Consider the following 21,348-nt stretch of genomic DNA (forward strand, 5'->3'; position numbering starts at 1 on the left):
CCCAGTGCATCCTTCACATCCACTGGGTGAATAGGTGAGCAGAACTCTGCTCCCTGGTGAGGGCAGAGGGGCCCCTGGAGGCACAAAGAGGAGAGTGCCCAATATGCAACCATGTGTGGCTGTCCGTGGCAGGGCAGGTTCTCTGCCTCCCACACTCAGCTTTTCCTGCACACACCTCATCTGCCTGGACAACCTCGCTTTACCCCTGAGGCCTGGGCTGCGGGAGGGCCTTGCCTGAGCTGAATAAGGAGGCCGGAGGGAGCATGGGTCCCTTTCCCGAGGGCACCGCCAAGGAGCTGGGTTCCCAAGGGAGGCCCAGTCTCTCCAAATACCACCCTGGATCCATGATGTGTGGGCACCACACTGGGGCCCGGGAGGGAGCTCACACCCAAGCATTTCCCCCTCAAGCTAGTGACCTACAGCAGCCACAGGCTCTCTTCGTGCCTCGGTTTCCTTAGCTACAAAAGTAGAAACAAGACATGAAGATACAGAAATAAGGAGACGTAAAGATCCCAGCTCATCGACTGACTCTCCCACTTCCCGTCTCTGAGATGGGCGGCACCCCGCACCCTCACACTTGAGCCTGTCATTGGTCGGCAAGTCCCATGCACTGTTGGCAACGCATGAGTGATGGTTCATTGCCATTTACAATGTCCTCAGATTGTCAGCTGGTGCCAGAAGGAAAAGCACCACACATGCTTTACTTGGCAGCAGTTTTTCCTCTTAGTGATGTGGAGATGATGCTGCCACGTCTTGCAATGGGTGGTGTCCAGGAGTGGAGGGCGTGTGGTATTTATTTATTCTTGCAGCCTCCTGCGAGCCACCCACTATGCTGGCCTGGGGTGTAGAGAAGAAGAAAGGCCACCCCCAGCCAGCCAGGAGATGGCAGCCCAGCAGGATGGCCACACAGAGATGATGCAATTCTGCCCAAGCAGCGGGGACGGGGAGCGACGCCCACGGAACCTGTCCCAAATGCTTCCCGTCTTGAGGCTCGGCTCCAGCTTCCACACCACTGGGAGCCTGGTTCTGCCGCAGCCCCCTTCATCCCCCCACACCGGCCCACGTGCTCCCCAGAAGTGCCCAGGCTCACCGCCTCACTGCAGAGCTGCCCCTCTGGAGCCGGCAGTTTTGCCCCTAAAACGAGAGCCTAGGCAAGCCGATCTCCAGAGACCTCCTCGGCCCTTGTGGCCCAGGAACATAAATTTTCATTTCTTGTAAACTTGAAATATTTGGAATTCCACAAGTTGCCCCATTGAACTTTTCCAGAAATATTTCCCAAGCTGCAAATTCTTGGGCCTCCTTTGAAATGCATCTTCCTTCAATCGTGCTTCTCTACCCAGTTTCCCCTGAGGCCCAGAAACTCCTGAGGTTCACTGGGAGGTCTTTTGAGTGGGTCTCCCTGAGGGGTCTCCATGAGAAGCTGTGAGCTTTCAACTCCCACGCCAGGGAGACCAGGGGGATGGGGCTCCAGGAGGTGGAACCTGAAGCTCATCCTCTTCCAGAAAGGCCCCCTGACCACCACCCCTTCTCCCAGCAGGGTTACTTGGGCCAGCACATGTCCAGCCGTCTGTGGGAAGAACTAACCTACCCTAGGCCGTCTGCAGTCCTTCTGAGTGTGACTAGCACACGAGACTCGCCGCGTGAACAGGTGTGTGCACATGCTCCAACCAGGTGAGCCATCTCCCAAGGACGCGCCTGGGTGATACCGCAAGGCCAGGCCACAAGAAAGACTCCAAATACTCTGATTTCTGTACTTCTTGTGGGCCTGGAACAAACATTTTGCAGACAGACCCCAATCTGTCAACTGTGCTGTGTCACCCTGTAGGGGCCCCTTAGCTCTGTGGCCAAAGGGCCCACTCCAGCAAGGCCACCACATCCCATTCAACCCCACATACCCAGCACCCCAGGACAGGGTGTCCTGGAAAGGAAATGGCAGGAGGAATCAGCGCCTGAGAGCGTGAGCCAGGAGTAAGTCCACGGAGGGGCGAGTACAGGGATGGAGTTGTCTTTTCCTCGCTGATCTCTGGAAGTGTGGTGTGGGTTTGGATGCCAGTCCTCCGGTTCCTGTGTGGGAAGCGTTCTCCCATCTGTGGTTTGTCTTTGCACCTTCTTTGTGGCACGATTCTGCACGCAGAGTATATAAAATCCTTTATGGCTTGAACTCTTCATGTCCCAGTTGAGAAATCATTCTCTTCTTTTTTTTTTTTTTTTTTGAGATGGAGTCTCACTCTGTTACCCACTGCACACTGCACAGGCTGGAGTGCAGTGGTGTGATCTCGGCTCACTGCAGCCTCTGCCTCCTGGGTTCAAGCAATTCTCCTATCTCAGCCTCCCGAGTCGCCAGGACTACAGGTGCGCACCACCACACCTGGCTGATTTTGTATTTTTAGTAGAGACAGGGTTTCACCATGTTGGCCAGGCTGGTCTTGAACTCCTGGGCTCAAGTGACCTGCCTGCCTTGGCCCTTCAAAGTGTTAGGATTACAGGCGTGAGCCACGCACCCGACCCTTCTTAACATTTTTGAGTTTTGCTTTTCACATTTAGATCCCTGATCCACCTCAGGTTTGTTTTTGTGCATGGCGTAAAATAGAGCTGAAACGTTTTCATTGTCCTTACAGATAGGCAGTGACTCCAGACCTGTTTGTCAAAGTAACTGCCCTTTCTACACCAAATGACATGGAAAAGCCACAGCCACTGTCTGGCGAGGAACCTGGTGTGCTCTCCCTCACCTTCTCTGCTGGCCAACTCCTGTTCATTCCTCAGTACCCAGTGGTGTGCTCAGGCCTCCAGGAATGCCCAAGTTTGATGCCTCCTCTGGGCTCCCCTTAGCTCTCTGTTCCCATCTGTCAACAGCAGAAAATAAGTGGACGAGCCATCCAACCCCCTGGGATCAGCCATCAGAGGCTGGAGCTGCTTCTCTTATAGCCGTGTGACTTCGGGCACGTTCCTTGACTCCTCCAAGCTCAGTTTCCTTGTCAACAAAGACAAAACAAAGATTTTAATGTGTGTCACAAAGTTCGTGGCAAACATTAAGTAAAATCATCTTTATAAGCTTTCTGGCCTATCAGGAGGTCTTTAGAAATTGTTGTTATTATGGCTCCAGTGCTGCTTGCAGATGTGAGAGCCACCTCTTTCCTTGGCTGCTTCCCCACAAGACTGAGCACTGCCTGGGCATAGGAGCTGGGGCTGCCCCGAGGCCTGCCTGTGGGGCGTTTTGTTTGCTGAACTGGGTGTACACAGCCCTGGACGAAGGCGGGAAGAAGGGAGGGTGCCATTATGGCCATCGATGGGGAGAGGAACATCGAGAAGACAGAGTAGCCTCAGGTTTGGCAGGGAAAGGGGGTTCCAGTCCACGTGGCCACCTCGTCCCTTCCAGGCGTTCCTTTCACTGTGGAAAATCAGCCCTGGCACCCTCCCGGCTGAAGGCACAAAGCCCTGGCAAGTTCTGCGAGGACTTCTCCAGATGGCCCGGGAAGGCCTTGGTCCCATTCTGGCTGAACACTCTCCAGTCACCCTCAGCAACCCTGAGCCGGGCACAGAGTGGGGAATGGCTCAGCGCAGTTCCTGGGAACAGGAGTCCTCCCCTCGGCACCACCCTGGCCTCCCCCTAATCCCTGCCTGCCTGTCACCCCACCAGGGACAAAGCTGAGCAGGCTCAGCATTGAGATCTCAGCCTTCGATGTCCTCTCCCCAACTAAAAGTCAAAACGAGCAACTTGAAATGTTTAAAAGGCATCAGTTTTCTCAACAAGGCTTCCCCGGGCCCTCTCAGCATCCAGCCCTGTGATAAAAGCAGGAGGTGGGAGAGGATGGAGACCCCACCCTGCCCTGCACTCGGAGGCAGCAACCCAAGTCCTGGGCCATGATCTCATTGTGAGAAAGGAGCTGGCGAGGCCGACAGAGCCAGCCAGTCACAGTGTCAGGGCCGCTGGCTCTCCTGTCCAAGGGTCTGTCCTCACCACCGAGCACATTCACAACCAAGCCAGGCCCAGCTCCTGCCTGGCTCCCTCCGGCCAAACCTGGCTCTTCCTGTCAAAAGTAGTCCCTCATTTCAAAGAGCCTGGGCTTTGGGGCCAAATTGTCCATTCATTCATTCATTCATCTCTCTGCACTTCAATGTCCCCATCTGCAAAATGAGCATAACCTCAGCACCCACCCCACAGGAATGCGATGTGCATTTCCTTTGTGGGTGAAATCTCAGTTAATCATACTCTCTCTTTTACCCTGCCTATGATTGGAACCTAGAGATGAAGACATCAGGCATACAGGAATGAATATAAAATATCACCTTTATCATTTGGAAAAAAAAAAAAAAAAGGCTGGGTTCAGAACATTTGCAGATGTGCAGCAATGACTTCCTAATGCCACCAGGGTTAGGTCACCGCCCGTCCATAAGCAGCACAGGCCACACAACCTCCCCAGGTGGGCTCCCCGAGGCCTGGCGGCTAGAAGGAGCTGACCACACCCAGAGCTGGGGCAAAGAAGGGAGCAAGACTCAGTGTCCTCCCCGCAGGCAACTCCCTCCCAACCGAAAGGCAGGGCAAGGAGCAGGGCAAGGGCCGCCCAGTGCCCTGGAAGGTTTAGGAAAGGTAAGGAAACCAGGCAGAGGAAGATGCATTCTATGACCACACCCACCCACATTCCATCCAAACAGTGTCAGGATATCAATAAAGTGCTTAGAACAGCGCCGGGAAGAGAAAGTGCACAAGGACCATTAGCTATCACCATTATTACGACTAGTGCTTTTCAAGCCCTTGCTATGTGCCCAGCACCAAGTGAGAAGCTGAGGATGCAGAAGTGCGCAGGGCGAGCACGGCCCTGCTCTCCCGAGCCTCAGCCCCCGGCACTCACTCCTGTGTGATGTTGAGTAAATCAGTCACTTTCCCGAACGTGTTTCCTACTCTGTCAAAAACCGGCTACCCTTTAGAGCTGTTGAAAGGATGTCATGAGATAAAGGTGTTATAACACCTGCCTTCTTCAAGTCATGTTAACCCTGCAACTTTGTTATTTTTCAACATGTTTTAGACACTTTAGGTCCATTGCACTTTCATATGAATTTTATTTTAGTTTACTTTAGTTTAGTTTTTATTCTGTTTATTTTTTCTGAGATGGAGTCTTGCTCTGTCACCCAGGCTGGAGTGCAGTGGGGTGATCTTGGCTCACTGCAACCTCTGCCTCCTGGGTTCAAGTAATTCTCCTGTCTCAGCCTCCTGAGTAGCTGGGATCACAGGTGCACACCATCATGCCTGGCTAATTTTTGTATTTTTAGTAGAAATGGGGTTTTACCATGTTGGCCAGGCTGGTCTCAAACTCCTTACCTCAAGTGATCTGCCCGCCTTAGCTTCCCAAAGTGCTGGGATTACAGGTGGAAGCCACCGTGCCTGGCCTCATATGATTGTTAGAAGTGATTTATTGATTTTTACAAAAAAGCCTGCTGAGGCTGGGCACGGTGGCTCAGCATAGAAGTTCTCTTCTATTCCTAGTAAGCTGAGAGTTTTTATCAAGCATAGATGTCAGATTTTGTCAAAGCTTTCTTGCATCTATGGAGATGATCAGGTGGTTTTTCATTATTAGTTTGTGAATGTAGTAAATTATATTGATTGCTTTTAAAACGTTAAACCAACCTTGCATTCCTGGGGTAAAAATGCCTTGGTTATAACTTACTATCCTATTTTTATATTATTAGATTCAACTCGATAAAATTTTATTAAAATTTTTGCACTATGTTCTTAAGAGGTATTCGCTTATTTTCTTGTAACGTCTTTGTCAGGTTTATGTATCAGAGTAATGCTGGCCTTACAGAATGAGTTGAGAAATATCCTTTCCTTTTCCATTTTCTAGAAAGCTTGGGTATAACTGGGGTTATTTCCTTCTTAGATTTTTGGTAGAACTTGGTAGTGAAACCACCTGGACTTCAATTTTTTTATGGGGAAGTTTTTAACAACAAATTCAATTTCTCTAATACATGTAGAGCTATTCAGGTTACATTTTTCTTCTTGCGTGATCTTTGGTATTTTATCTTTCAAGAAATTTGTCCATCACAGCTGTCGTTGAATTTGTTGGCATGGAGTTGTTCATATTATTTCCATTTTCTTTTCAATATCTATAGGGCCTGTAGTGATGTCATCCCTCTCATTCTTGATTTTGATATTGTTGGGCTTTGCCCGAACAGGATCTCCCACAAAACAGTAATAATCTTTCAAGCAGACATGCTCCATTAGCTTTTCCAATAGTTATTTCACTTTCTTCCTGGAATCTCCCAAACATATTCTCACTGCCTTCACCTCTATTTGTACCATCAGGTCCTGCATGGAGTTTTGCCCCATGGGATGGTAGTGTAAGGTAGGGCTAGGTACAACTGTATACAACAGAGGGCAGAATTAAGTGGCTTAAGCAGATGAAAGGTTTACTCTCTCAGGTAAAATAAAAGATATCAGGAGATGGGCAGTCTGGGGCCAGCATGACAACCCCACACTGGCTCCTTCTCTCTTTCTGCTTCAACATATTTGGTATGTGGTGCCCATCTTCAAAGTCACAATCTGGCTGCCAGAGCTCCAATAACCACATCTGCATCCCAGGCAAGAAGAAGGGAATTTTCCTGGAGTCTGCTCAGGTAAATTCCACTTGCACCCCATGGGTCCCACACTGCAGATTAAACTGCCTGCCTCTGCCTTCAGCCTGGGGCCTCTCCCATGCCACACCATCCCTAATACCTCCCTTTGCCCCTAGTACAACCCCACACCCAATGAAGCCAGGGCACCTTCCCTAACTAAGGCCCAGAGGATGGTCTTCATTCCTCTGTTCTACAGATGGGGAAACTGAGGCCCAGAGAAAAGGTGTTTGGCCCAAGGTCACTCACAAATTTGGTGGCCAAGCAGGGCAACCACACCAGCCACTCTTCCTAGCCAGAGCTCCTTCCATTGCATTCCTTCTGGTTCTTTGAAGATGACGTTCAGTGAGATTGCCCAGGTGGACCCAAGACCACCCAGTAGGCGGCTGAATGAGTCGTCTCAGGGTAAGTGTGCCAGGTGCCACTGAGTCCCCCAGAACATGGCTAGGTGTGGTCTTACTTATCACGAGTGATCTCTCATTCACCTCCACAGGTTTGCTCCACCCTGACCCAGACCAGAGCAGAGCTGCAGGTGGGGTACCCCGAGAAGGTTCCTTTTGTCTTCCTAGAGCAGGGCTTCTGTACCTGACACTGCTGACTCATGTTCCTGTCTCCCAGAGTGAGGGATCTCACACACACAAGCACATGCATGCACAAACACAGACACACGTGCACACTCTGGAAGAAGCAGGGCTGTGCGATTTTGCAGAGGCATCTTGCACCTGGGAATGAACGACTCTAATTCCACAGGCACTCACTGAGTGCCTCCTGGGCTTAGACCCCTGGGCCCTTGGCAGCATGAGTGTTGGCCACAGGGCTGCCCCAATGGCACCACTGACCAGGAGGGAATTGACAGCCCCTGGGACGGCAGCCAGTTTGCCCTTCTCCTCAACTGAGCTAATACTGGGACAGAAAAGATTTCGAGGCAAATGACACCCCATGCATGGCACATCCCACCCCACTTTCAGATGATCAGAGTCGGAGAGAATGGGAGAAAATATTAGATGAAGCTGCAGCTGTCTCCCTGTCTCCCTGCACCCCTGCCCATTTGACAGGGGCAGCCCAGGAGTCCCAGTCACACCTCTGCTGGGCTGGTGCAGCTAGAAGAGGGGAGGCAGCTCCCAGAGGGGCTGTGAGCAGATAAGGGCCTGTATCGAAGGCCATTCTTTTTTTTTTTTCGAGATGAAGTCTCGCTCTGTCACTCAGGCTGGAGTGCAGTGGCGAGATCTCGACTCACTGCAAGCTCTGCCTCCCGGGTTCATGCCATTCTCCTGCCTCAGCCTCCTGAGTAGCTGGGACTACAGGCGCCTGCCACCACACCCGGCTAATTTTTTGTATTTTTAGTAGAGATGGGGTTTCACCGTGTTAGCCAGGATGGTCTTGATTTCCTGACCTCGTGATCCGCCCGCCTCGGCCTCCCAGAGTGCTGGGATTATAGGCGTGAGCCACTGCGCCCGGCTCGAAGGCCATTCTTTACCCAGGATGTGGGGACACCCTCTGACATTTCCCAGCCACCCCGCATGGTGAGGGCTACTTTCTCATTTTGCAGAGGACGGCTTAAGTTAAATTGCCTGAAATTAGCCGGGAGCACATGACACCTGGTACCCAATTGTCCAGGCCAGAGCCCACACTCCCCAAATCCCAGCAACTCCACTGCTGCTTCTCTCTGGGGCAAGGAGAAGCCCAGCAGCTTCCCACCCTCCCTTCTGCTCTAATGCCCAGCTGCAGCCTGGATGGACAGAATCAGTTCCTTCTAGGAGTGCCGGCTCAGAGAAGGGTCACTTTCAAAATAGATTCTAGAATGCGCCTCAGTTCTTGGAAGTCACTGTTTCCTTCTCAGCCAAAAGAGCGAAAGCAGTTGCCCAGGCCCCCGCCCTCTCTTGTCCACGCCAGAAGTTTGTGCCTCGTGCAAACTCGAGAGAAATGGGCGCCTCCCAGCCATGGCCCACTGCTGACGTGGCCTCAAGTCTGGGCCACCACAGGGAGAAATGGGACCTTCCAGAGCTTGTGCAGGAAGAAGCTGGTCATGCCAAAGTGTCAGGCCCTGGCCTGGCCAGAGGGACTGGGCTCTGGCAGGCATGCCTTTGCCGAGGGACTGGGCTCTGGCAGGCATGCCTTTGGGGGGCTGTCTGAGTGAGGGGCTGGAGGTGGAGCAGGAGAGGCCCTCGGCTGGGCTGGTGACCCTCTCATGCTGTCACTCAGCTCCAGGGGTACACAGACCCCACAGGGCCCCACCCAAAGCTACCCCACTGGCCCCACCCCACCCTCCCTCCCTGAAAGCCAGGAGGTGCCATCCGAGCACCCACCCTGTGTAGGCAAGGACAGGAAGGGCCTAGCGCAGGTTACTCAGGTGCATGGGCAAGGCCGGGTACCAAGCCACGTGTGTCTGACCCCAGAGCTGGTGCCTTCTCTCCTGCGTGCCCTACCCTCCCCCGAGCCACAGCCTCATGGGGCCAAAGACAGACTCCTTGAAAGGGCATAACATCCAGCCAGTCGTCAAGGTCAGGGGACTCAGGACAACTAACCTGGAAGGACCCTAGAGCCACGTGGCCTGTGTGCAGGTCTCAGATGAGGATCCAGAGGCCCAGAGAGGACAGGACACCCCCAGCCTCACACGGCAGGTTGAGGAACAGAGTCGGGACACACCTGCTGCCCGCTCCTGAACCCTGGAGACCTCAAGCTCCCTACCAGATGGCTGTTGCTTCCTCTGCCCCTCCCTCTTCTGCTCCCTGGCACTGAAGGCGGGGCAGGAAACTCAGGAGGGCCCTGTCTTGACATGCCATGATCATCATTAGATACAAATGAATTTTTCAAATAAATTTCTGGATGAATCATTATACCAGGAAACCTTGAAAACTGCCTGTGTCTCCTGGAGGCTTCTGTCCTCTGTCTGGTCCAACAGCTGCCTGCGGTTTCCTTTCCTGAAAACTTGTAAATAATTCATTTGGCTGACAGGGCTGTCGACGACTATGCCAGTGCCTGCTGCAGCCCCAGCAGCTGGAACCCCAAGTCCAGCGAAGGCCTCTGGCTGTTAAAATCAGCACTGAGTCCTTAGCTCCTCTTTCAAGTCCATTCTCTCCCAAGACACTCATGAACTGGGCAACAGAGCATGGCCCTCATGAGGCTCCATCTGCACACCAATCCTTCATTGGGGTTTCTCCACACAGCACTTGCAGGCATCTGCCTGGAGGGTTTTGGGTACCCTGGTGGGTGTGTAGTGATCTGGCATCGTGGTCTCAATCCTCATTTCCCTGATGGCTGATCAAGATGAGACACCTTTCCATGTTTATTGATGATCTGAATATGCTCATTGTGATGTGTCTTTTTAAAAACCCATTATCCATTTTTATGTTTGATCTACCATTTTCTTATTGATTTGTAGTGATTCTTGATATATTCTAGGTTCCAATTCTTTGTGAGGTCTATGTGCTGTTAAGATCTTCTCCTGCTCTTTGACATCTGTTCATTCTCCATGGTGGCTTTTGATGAGCTGACATTTTTCATTCTATTATGGTCTGAGTTATCCATTTTCACCTTTATGATTAGACTTCATGTTTCCTGGTTGATATGGTTTGGCTGTGTCCCCATCCAAATCTCATCTTGATTTGTAACTCCCACATTTCCCATTTGTCGTGGGAGGAACCCAGTGGGAGGTGATTGAATTATGGGGGCCAGTCTTTCCTGCGCTGTTCTTGTGATAGTGAATGAGTTCACGAGATCTGATGGTTCTAAAAAATGGGAGTTTCTCCGCACAAGCTCTCTTTCTGCCTGCTGCCAGCCATGTAAGATGTGACTTGCTCCCCCCTTGCCTTCTGACATGATTGTGAGGTCTCCATAGCCATGTGGAACTGTAAGTCCAATAAACCTCTTTGTTTTGTAAATTGCCAAGTCTCAGGTATTTCTTTATCCTGAGGTCAGGAGTTCGAGACCAGCCTGACCAACATGGTAAAACCCCATCTCTAAAATGCAAAAATTATCTGGGTGTGGTGGTGGGCACCTGTAATCCCAGCTACTGAGATTACAGTCTGAGACAGAAGAATTGTTTGAACCCAGGAGGTGGAGGTTGCAGTGAGCTGAGATTGTGGCACTGCACTCCAGCCTGGGCGAGAGAGTGACACTCTGTCTCAAATAAAATACATTTATTTACATTTTTAAAGGAGATTTATTTAAGAAACATGAAAACACAATGGAACACCTCACAGGCTACTTTACACAATAAAATAGGCAGTAATAACAGACATTTTTGCAAGCATAGACAGTTGGTGATGAGCAGACAAACCATATTCATAAAGAAATTCCTGAGATAACAGCTGTCATTTGAAAACCCATGAAGGACACCCTACGTCTGGTGACGTGATCGATCAGACACTGATGGGTCAGCACTGCACACGCAGCTGCCCAGAGAAACAAGATCTCAAGAAATTTACCTTTCGTAAATGCAGGCGTACAAAAAGGACATCTCTTCATTTATTGAGGAAGTTTCATGATTTTATGTACACACACACACACACACAATGCTTACACATAAAGTCGATGTTGTGATCATGCATTTTCATGGAGTCACATTTGTAAAAAATGCATACAACAAATTAGAACTCTCAAAGTCTTTACACAGTCTATACCTCCCATACTGGAAATTATGCAAAGATGAAATACATAGAATAACAAGTTGTAAAAAATAATGTTGATAATTAAAAACAATGGGGCTGGATGTGGTGGCTCACACCTGTAATCCCAACACTTTGGGACCGAGGTGGGCGGATCACTTGAGGTCAGGAGTTTGAGACCAGCCTGGCCAACATGGTGAAACCCTGTCTCTACTAAAAATACAAAATTTAGCCAGACATAATGGTGGGTGCCTGTAGCCCCAGCTACTCAGGGGGCTGAGGCAGGAGAATTGCTTGAACCTGGGAGGCAGAGGGTGCAGTGAACCGAGATCGCACCACTGCACTCCAGCCTGGGTGACAGAGTGAGACTCTGTCTCCAAAATAATAATAATTTTAAAAAATGGGAAAACAACAACAACAACAAAAGAAAAGTAAAAACTAAAAAGAAAATTCAACATATGACAAAGCGTATTAAAAGGATCTATTACAGGGATAGATTAGAGCAATTGCACGAGATGGTCCAGAAAGGCTTGCCAACTTTCACGATCATTGACTATCTTTGAAGTCTCTCATCTCAATGAATAGTTGCTTTTTATCCTCTAGGACATGACTCTCCTAGAATTTCATCAGCTGGAAGAAATGCCAGTGCAGGCAAATAATGCAGTTTTAAACCGAAGTTTTTGTCACTACCGTACTGCCTGGCCAATCCACTCATCTGGATTTTTTTTTTGCCAAATGCATTGGGCTGAATGGAAAAAAACAAACTTTATTGCTAACACTTGAAATGTGCTTTTAGAAGCCTTGATTGAACCTAATTCCAAATCTGTCATTATGGTTTAGGGATTCAATCAGATGTTAGGGATTTCAGACTTTACGGATGTTGATCTTTCAGGATTTTGACATTCCAGATCCTGGCTTTTGGGATTGTGTCTTTTGGGGTAATGACCAGCACCAAGCCAGGATAACCTCCCCATCTCAAGATCCAAAATCACTTCTGCAAAGCCTCCGTTCCATGTAACGTCCTAGGTACAGGTTTCAGAGATTAAGAGATGGGCATTTTGCGGGGGGGGGACATTATTCTGACTCCCAGTCAGTGAAACTGCAAGTGCAGACCACCACGGAGAAGGGAAGCATCCCCATAACCAACCCCCAGGATCGAAGTGCTCTTAACATTTCCAGGCCTGTCCCTCTGGACGTTTTTCAGACTGTGTGTGTTTTCAGGAATGGGCCCACACACTTCTGTAACTCGCTGTTATTAAAGCTCACGGTACTCTGGGCATCTGCCGCATCGCTAAGCATAGACACTCCCCTCAACGCTGCCACGAGGCTGCCTCGGGTTCTTCTGGACCAGACTGGAGTAACCAGTCTCCCACGGGGCCGTCAGGCCGTTGCTGACCTTCTGTGCCATGCACAATTACAGAGAGCATGCTCCTGGCCCATCCATGCTTACCCTTCACCTGTGGGACTCCGGTGCCAGCTCATTCCCCAGGACACCTCAGGCCAGCCTCAGTTTCTCTCTGTCCTCATTGGGTGATGATGGTCACTGCTGGTCACTGCCATGGGTGCTCAGGCATGGGAGGAGGAGTGCGAAGCAGCAGCGGCCCTGAGGCAGACCCAGGACCTTGGGGAGCCCCGTGACCCCTCCACCCCACGACTCCCTCCTTGGCTTCCATGTGCTAGAACCCCACGGCAGCCCCCCAGCTTCCCCCACCAGCTCCATCCTACTGTCCCATGGGCACCTCACACCCAACACGTCTAAACCAAACGCTTTCTCCCTCCCGGGCCCTCTTCCCCTGACATCCCCTGAGGTCCACGCTTCTCTCTCTGAACACATCCTGGTGTTCTCTTCCCCTCCCACCACTCCAGTTGCCATCGGGGGTCAGCAGAATAATTCCCCTCACCCAAGATATCCCAGTGCAAATCTCCAGGACCTGTGACTATGTTAGGTTGCGTGGCCAAGGGTCAGAGACACCATGCACGCATGAAGGCAGATCACCGGCTGACCTTGGAGGGAGGCCACCTGGATTGGTGGGTGGGCCATGTGATCACAGGGCCCTTCAGTGTGGAGTGAGGGCCAGAAGCAGAGCCCCATCAAAGAGGGATATGGCTGCGGAAGGTCAGGGGACACACCATGGCCGGCTCTGAGATGGAGGAAGGGCCCCTAGCCCAGGAACGCGAGAGGCATCCAGGAGCTGGAAAAGGCAGGGAACGAATTCTTCCCTGGAGCCTCCAGGATGACCCAGCCCTGCCGACACCTTGACTTCAGCCCACAGGACCTGGATAACCAAGTCCAGTGAGAACCGATCACATGTCTGGGCATTCCCACCACTGAGTTCCTCGGGATTTGTTGTAGCTGCAAACAGAAGCAGGCCACCTCCACTGCGTGGCTCCCCATGTCTATGTCCAGCCCAGATCTCACTCTGGAGCTGCAGACACAGGTACCCATTCTCCCTAACATCTCCACAGGGATGCCGAATCACTCAAACTCACACTCCACCCCACCTGGCCAACCCCTCGGGTGCCACACCCAGGGACCCACAACCTTAATGCCTGGCTCAGAGTCCCGTGTGCGGCAGAAGCAGGTGAGCGCCTTTGACATCCAGACGGCAACACCGCTGCTCTCGCTTCTCCTTGAGGCCTCACTCGTGGCTCACACCCAGCTGTGTTCTCCTGCCTGCAGCGTGGAGATGGGGTCGCTGGACATAGCAAACAAAGGCCTCCTCCTGGTGAGAACAGCAACGTGGTGCAGGACTCCAGCACCGCCCCTCCTGGGTGTGGTGTGGGGCCTGGGCAAGGCCCTGGGTCTCTCCAAGCCTCAGTTTCCTCGTCTGTGAAATGGGGACAAACACACCACTGCAAAGAAAACTGCTGGTCCTGACCAGGCCCCTTCAGGGCCACTGCCCCTCCCCGGCAGCTGGGAGTGCCCCCTGCAAGGGAAAGTTGCCCATGGTCAGTGCCGCCCTGGCTCGGAGTTGGGGCAGGGAGCAACTTCTTAGGAAGCACCCCCAATCGCATGATCAGGAATCCCCATCTCAGCTCTGCTTCTAGGGAACCTGGCCCAAGGCTGCCTGCTTTACACAGGGCTGCCCACATGCTCCTGCCCAGGCACCTTACACAGCCACTCACTTGCCACTGCCACTCCGGGGCAGCTGGCATCTTACAAATGAGGCCAGGGAGGCTCAGAGGGATTAGTGCCACTTTCTGTAGTGGACTCCCTCCCTCCCTCCCCACTCCCTTCTCCCTCCCTCCCTCCCTCCTCAGGGCTGCAAAGGAACTCTTTGGTTCCTTCAAACCCTCAGCGTTGCATTTGCAATGAATGTCCTGGTGTTTTTTGGTTAGCAGAGAAGAGTTGCAACTACAAAATCTCAGATGCATCTGTGTTCTATTTTCCAGTGTCCATAGTAACTCCCAGTGTTATCTGTCATCTGCTCAAGAGAGGGGTGACGGCTGGGCCCTCTTCAGGTCCTGCCAGCTGCCAGCCCTCCAGGGCAGCGGCCGGGATGGTGCATGAGGCTGGGCTGGTCAGTGGCACGGCCGAGAAGAGGAAGGGGCCCCAAAGTAGGTGGCAGGAGAAGGAGGAGGAAGGCAGCCAAGGACAGAGAAGAGACACTTGCTCAGACAGGGGCGTTCTCCCTCTTCACAGGTGAGCATCTGTAAAGGAAGGGAAGGGTCTCACCCCAAACCCAACAGACCAAAGCCTCAGGATGTATCAGTGAACACGGGGTTGTGTTTGTGTGTCTGTGGGCTCATGGGAGGTGCAGACGCCAGCGCCTCACACTCACAGGGGATCTGCAGCCCAAGGCGCCGCAACCCCATGGCCACAGTCGGTCAGCCAGATCCCGGCCATGAAGGCTGAGGATGAGGTCCCTTCCATCCAGTCCCACGGACACTTCCAAATGTCTGCACCACTCAGAGGTGACTCCAAGCAGACATCAGGTTCAACTCTGCAGCCCGGCAGAGGGGGCGAAGTGGCCAGGCCTGGCTGGGGGTCACTGGGGAGGGGGCTTGGAGACTCCCGTGGGCTCGGGCCCAACCAATAAGCCACACAACAGACACAACCTATGGCACCCAGACCCACCCGCAGGGCCCCAGCAGGCCAAGCTCCAGCCGCAGCCCCTGCTAATACCAAGGTCACGTCCTTAAAGTCCCTCCTCACCCTCCCACAGCCATAACAAATTGCCCAGGGGCTGCCTCGGGACCCCACACAGAAACCTGAGCTGCAAAACCTGCCAGATGTGAGGCTGGACGTGGTGTCTCATGCCTGTAATCCCAGCACTCTGGGAGGCCAAGGCGGGCAGATCACCTGAGGTCAGGAGTTTGAGACCAGTCTGGCCAACATGGTGAAACCCCATCTCTACTACAAATACAAAAATTAGCTGGGCATGGTGGTGGACACCTGTAATCCCAGCTACTTGGGAGGCTGAGGCAGGAGAATCACTGAACCTGGAAGCTGGAGGTTGCAGTGAGCCGAGATTGCACCATCACACTCCAGCCTGGACGACAAAAGTGAAACTCCATCTCAAAACAAAACAAAACAAAAACGGCCAGATGTGAGGCCACACCTAAGCTTCCCAGGGGGCCTGGACTTTCTGGGCTCAAGGCTCTGCCTGCTGCCGGATCCATCACTGGGGGACGGGGCAGGGGTGAAGGAGCGGGGGCCGGAACACGCCGTGGCTCCTCAGGCTTTTCCTGGACTCCTTTCTGTCATGGAGCGACAGCCCTGCCTCCAGGTGACCAGGGGCCGGACCCAGGATCCCAGCAAGCTTGCTCGTTTGAACTCTTTTTGGATGCAAGTAACAGAAATGAATTCTGGCTTCAGCCAGGAAAGAAGAAAACAGAAAGAAGGAGAAAGAGGAGAAAGGAAAGGAGGGGAAAGGGGAAGGAAAAAGGAGGGAGATGGCAGGATGGTCCCAGAACCCACAGGCAAGGATGCATGCTGAGTTCCGGAACACCCAGAGCAGGCGCTGGGGGAGGATGGGAGTGTTCTGGCACGCAGCCTCCCCTCCCGGGGTTTTCAGCCACGTCCCTCTGGGTACAGTGTTACTCAGTAGAGTAATTCACTGCCAGGCGATTCTGGGCTTCTAAACTATCAGCCAGTCCCTCAAACAGACTTGTCCTTCTTCGTTCACTTCCCCATTGTGGACACAGCCTGGCCCCGCCTGGTCGGGGCCCCCCATGGTGTGAGCACGTCCTCTGCTGTGCCCACACAGGCCAGGGCTGAGGTGGAAGGAAAGAGCCCCCAGTGCCTGCTCGGAGCCGGCCATGCTTCTGCAGGGAACACAGCTCCATCCAGCTGTGGGGGCTGAGCTGGGAAGCCCTGAAAGGTGCCTGCTGGCCTCCAGGCCCAGGCCAGGTGGGAACCTGCTGTGGTCGCAGGCCTCCTTGTCCCATCAGGCAGCAGCTGACTCCCTGTCCACAGCCAGCTGCGTTCCAGTGGGGAAGCTCCATCCCAGGCCTGTCTGATGACAATTCCACAATTCCACCCGCGCTGCCTCCAGGAAGCTCTGCTGATGAGGTTCCCATGGCCCTGCCTGTTGCAGGCGGCTGACCGAGGGCCGGCAGCCCGGCCAGCCCAGCTCACCAAGCAACATTTCTCACTTGGAGCACGGGAGAGCTGGAGTTGTGTTTTATATTTGTGCCAAGAAATGGCTCCAAGCACTGCAGACGTGGGCTCTGGCGGAGCCTCCAACAGGGCAGGCCACGCGGGGCCAGCAGCCTCCTTCCGCCCAGGGGCTGGCCCAGGAGGTGAGAATTCCACAGAGGAAGTGCACACGTAGCACTTGGCCCGCTCCCCCTGGGGCAGAGCCATCGCCTCCCCGCCCCAGAGGACCCCAGGCTGAGGGGGGAAGGGGCTGCCGGGGTCACACAGGGACCCTGGAATGCGGCAGAGCCCAGCACCAAAGGTTAAGTGAGGCCAAATCAGCACTGAGGGTGGAGCAGTGCCCGGGCTGGAAGGACAGTCACTACCTCCCACCCCAGCAGGCGGCTGAGGGCTTCTTTGTTTTTGGTGGAGTCAGGATCTGGCTAAACAGACTGTTAAAGAAATGCGGAATTCCAGTCCATGCCGTTTTCTGGGTAACAGAGGGTTTAGGAGAAATCCCTTCTGCTCCACTTCTGTTGAAAATATTTCTGCACTCCAAGCGCCCTCAGCAGTGTCAGCAGGGCACAGCCCCTCAGGAGCTTGTGACGCCCATGTGCCCTGGTCTCAAAGAGGTCCCCAGACGTTGCACTGAGCACCAGGTCTCCTTGTGAACATCCCCATGAGAGCAGGGAGTGCCCCTTCTCTAGCTGGTGTCCCATGTCCTCATCAGGAGCACATACTCTGGGCCAGACAGCCATCTATGGTCCCCAACTATGGTACTGCGATTTGCTGTGTGTATTCGTCCATTTTCACACTGCTATGAAGAAATACCCAAGGCTGGATAATTTATAAAGGAAAGAGGTTTACTTGACTCACAGTTCTACATGGTTGGGGAGGCCTCAGGAAACTTACAATCATGATGGAAGGGGAAGCGGGCACATCTCACATGGCGGCAGGAGAGAGAAGTGCAAGAAAGAGGAAGAGCCCCTTACAAAACCATCAAACCTCATGAGAACTCCCTCACCATCACCAGAACAGCATGGGGGAAACCGCCCCCGTGATCCAATCACCTCCCGCCAGGTCCTTCCCTCCGCACCTGCAGATTACAATTCAAGATGAGATTTGGGTGGGGACACAGAGCCCAACCATATCAGTGGCCTTGGGCAAGTGTCTCAGCCTCTCTGTCTCTGCTTCCTCATCTGAATGAGAGGGTGACAGTGAGGACTCCCATCTCTTAGCGTTGTGTGGGCATGAAACAGTGCAGCTGGTGCAGCTGAGGGCAGGCACATTTGCTGCTCCCCTTCCCCCACAGGGCATGAATCATGCCCTCCACACCGGGTGCCTGTCCAGGGCCACAGGGGAACCCTGGGGATCTCCATCCACCTACCACATCTTGCAGATGAGGATGCCCAGGTTGCAGAAGTGCTGGGAGGTCAAGGTGGCAGAGCTGGGGCTGAGCGCTGGCCTCCCAGGGCAGGAGGCTCCTCCTACACCCTTGAGCCTGGAGCACCCTCCCTGCATCTGGCCTCAGTGCATCTGACTTCCCACAGGCAGAGATGCCACTTCCTCAGGGACTGCGGGCTCCTGTTTGCAGATGGAAGATGCGGCTCTGAGGGGTGAGGAGTCACAGCCGGACCAGCACCCAGTCAGAAGCCTGCTCCAGCCACAGTTTCTGCTATCTCTGTCCTATCTCTCCTTTGAAAGGTGGGGGACAGGGACCTAGAGAGGCTGCCAGGGCCCTCAGTGTAGCACAGCCTCTTCCTGAGAGGTCACGCAGCCAGGAGAAAGGACAGATCAGCTGTTGTTGGTGGAGGGAGTGGGACATGGAGGGGGCATTCCTCTGCAGCTGGGGGCAGCACGCAGGGGAGGTTGGGTTGAGCAGAAGGTGAGTAATGACCAGAATCAGCAGGACCCAGACCAGGAGGCTGGGGGAAGTGGTAGATGCAGCAACAGGTACCCTGCGGGGGCCTATTTAGAATCCAGAGAAGTGGCATTCAGCCCCAGGGAGCTCAGGGATTAGGGTGGTGAGGCAGAGGGGGCTGGCACTGGCAGGGCAGGGCTGCCACCACGGAGTGCAGTTTGCAGGTGCGGCCAGGGTGCCTGAAGTGTGACAGGGGCGAGAGCAAGGGTTTGGAGCAGACCCTTGAGACCCCAGGAAGAGCTCTGCCAAGCCTCAGTGCCCTCTTCCCCACAGGGAGGATGATGGGACCTTCCTCCTGGGTGGAAGAGATGAGCTATTGCAGGTGGATACAGATTTGGCGCAGGTCCACACCCAAGGACTGGCAGGACCTGTGTACACTAGACTCGGCACAGGTCCACACCCAAGGAATGGCAGGAGCTCCGTACACGCTGGGGGTCAGCATGGAGCCCAGGTCTGGACACAACGAGCGGGGCGGGGCAGGAGCTGCTGGCTGAAAGGCTGGAGCTGGCACAGCTCCAGGGGAGGAGGGCAGCAGCGCAGGCCCAGGAGGAAGAGGGAAGGCGGGGGGACCTGGCGGGAAAGGGAGCAGGCACGGGCAGAGGGGATTCCGTGCCTCAGTGAATGGGGGCCATTGCTCAGCCCTGCGAGAGCTGCAGGAGACTCAGGTGGGCCATGGGGAAAGCCTAGGAGGTGGGGGCATGAGCAGAATGGAAATGGCGCTGAATGTCAGGCTGAGGGGCTTACACCACGCCATGTCCTTTCCATGCAGTGCGGACCCATGATGCAGCCCCTGCCCAGCCCTGAGACCCGCCCAGCAGCCACCACCAAGATGTCCACCAACCTCAGAGGCTCAGAGGCTGGAGGGGGAGCAGGAGAGAGCAGGTGTGGACGGGTGCGGGGACTGCAGAGGGCACCGCAGGCTCGGGAGGCTCAGGGGAGACGCCCTGTCTCCTAGCTTGGGAGTGAGGCCAGGACAGGCTGAGGTTTGCAAGCCTTGGCACCGAGGTGCGTGTGAGGGTTTGCTGGAGATGAAGCTAGCCAGGAGGATAAGAACAAGACGGGCTCAGAGCCTCCCAGAACTCCAAAATTTAGGAGGGTGGAGGGGAAGCAACCAGGGCACTGAAGAACAGCCAGAGATGCAGGGACATAGGACGGAACTGGGAGCCAGGGCCCAGGCCAAAGCAAGAGAAGAGGAAGCTTCTGGAAGCCTCGGGAAGCCCAAGGGGCCCCTAGCAAGCGCTGTGGAAGTCGACAAAGGTGAGGCCTGGGAAGTGGCCCTTGAATTTAAAACAGGGAGGAGGTCCCTGTGTTTTGGGCCTCGGGCTTGGGAATTACATGGGCAGAGAACTCCCAGGAACCGGGGGCAGCTGGGTTGGCAGGCCCCACAGAATTGGGAGCTCCCACCCTGCACATTGTCCCACCCCACAGTGATAAAGCCAAAGGGAAGACAGGGGCCTTGCCCTGTGTCCAACTTGATCGATCGCCAGAGCCTCTGTGCTGGGTCTAGCCACTGTCTAGCAGTGCTGGAGCGACTGGGACCCCAGCGGGGCAAAGCAGCCCAGGCTATAACAGAACAGTCTTCATAAGAGGCCGCCTCTTTGATGGTTCCCCTTCTGCCACACCAGCACCACAGACAGCAGTAACGGGTTCTGCTTTTTATGAACAACCATCCTCACCGTCATCCCTCCTGTCATGGGGATGGGGCGGGGGGGGGGGACAGGAGGAACCCTTGGGAACGCAAAAATCCACCTCTAATTGCAGATGTATTTGGCTCCTAATCATGAAACGACTTTGCTGTTACAAAGCACCACAAATGAACAAGCCTCAAACCACAGAAATTTACTGTGTCCCAATCCTGGTGGCCAGAAGTCCAAAGCCCAGGTGTCCGTGTGTCCCACTGCCAAGGAACACCCTGGGGAGCATCCTCCTGGCTCTTCCAGCGCCCAGGAACTGCTGGCCAGCCTTGGTGTTTCTCAACTTGTGGCCACAGCCCAATCTCTGTCTCCATCTTCATGGCCTCTTCCTGTGTGTGGGTGTGTCCACTCCTCATAATGTCACTGTCATTTGATTTAGGGCCACCCTAATCCAATATAACGTCATCTTACCTTGGTTGCGTCTGCAGAGAACCTGTTCCAAATCTGGTCACATTTTGAAGTTCTGGTGAACATGGATTTGAGGGGACAAAGTTCAGCCCATGACTGTCACGAAGCAGATTCTTCCTGGAGGGGAATTCTGTTCCCAAGAGAAGCCTTGTGTCCACCTGACCCCCATTGGTGGCAGGACCCCTGTGTGGGCATCGGGGTGGAAAGTTCTCTGCATCTTACTGGGCGCCAACTCTTTGTTGTGTTCTCTGAGGTGTGTGGCCCAGGAGCTCCACCCAACCCTCCATCTGGGAGGCTGCCTGAGATCATTCTGCAGGCTGGGGCCGCAACAGGCCACTTCTGGGGCCGAGTGCTGTGTCCCTTGGTGGTAGGTGCATGGCCCTGCGCACATTGTCAGCCCAGTGTCCTCCACACCTGGGTCCGGATTCCCACGTGGGTGACTCTCTTGCTTTAGGCTGCTTCCCCGGGGCAGATGCTTGAGCCGGTCCGACTGCTGCAGCCACGGCCTAGGGTCTGCTGGGATAGAGC

The sequence above is a fragment of the Pongo abelii genome, chromosome 3 (assembly GCF_028885655.2).
Source record: "Pongo abelii isolate AG06213 chromosome 3, NHGRI_mPonAbe1-v2.0_pri, whole genome shotgun sequence".
NCBI lineage: Eukaryota > Metazoa > Chordata > Mammalia > Primates > Hominidae > Pongo > Pongo abelii.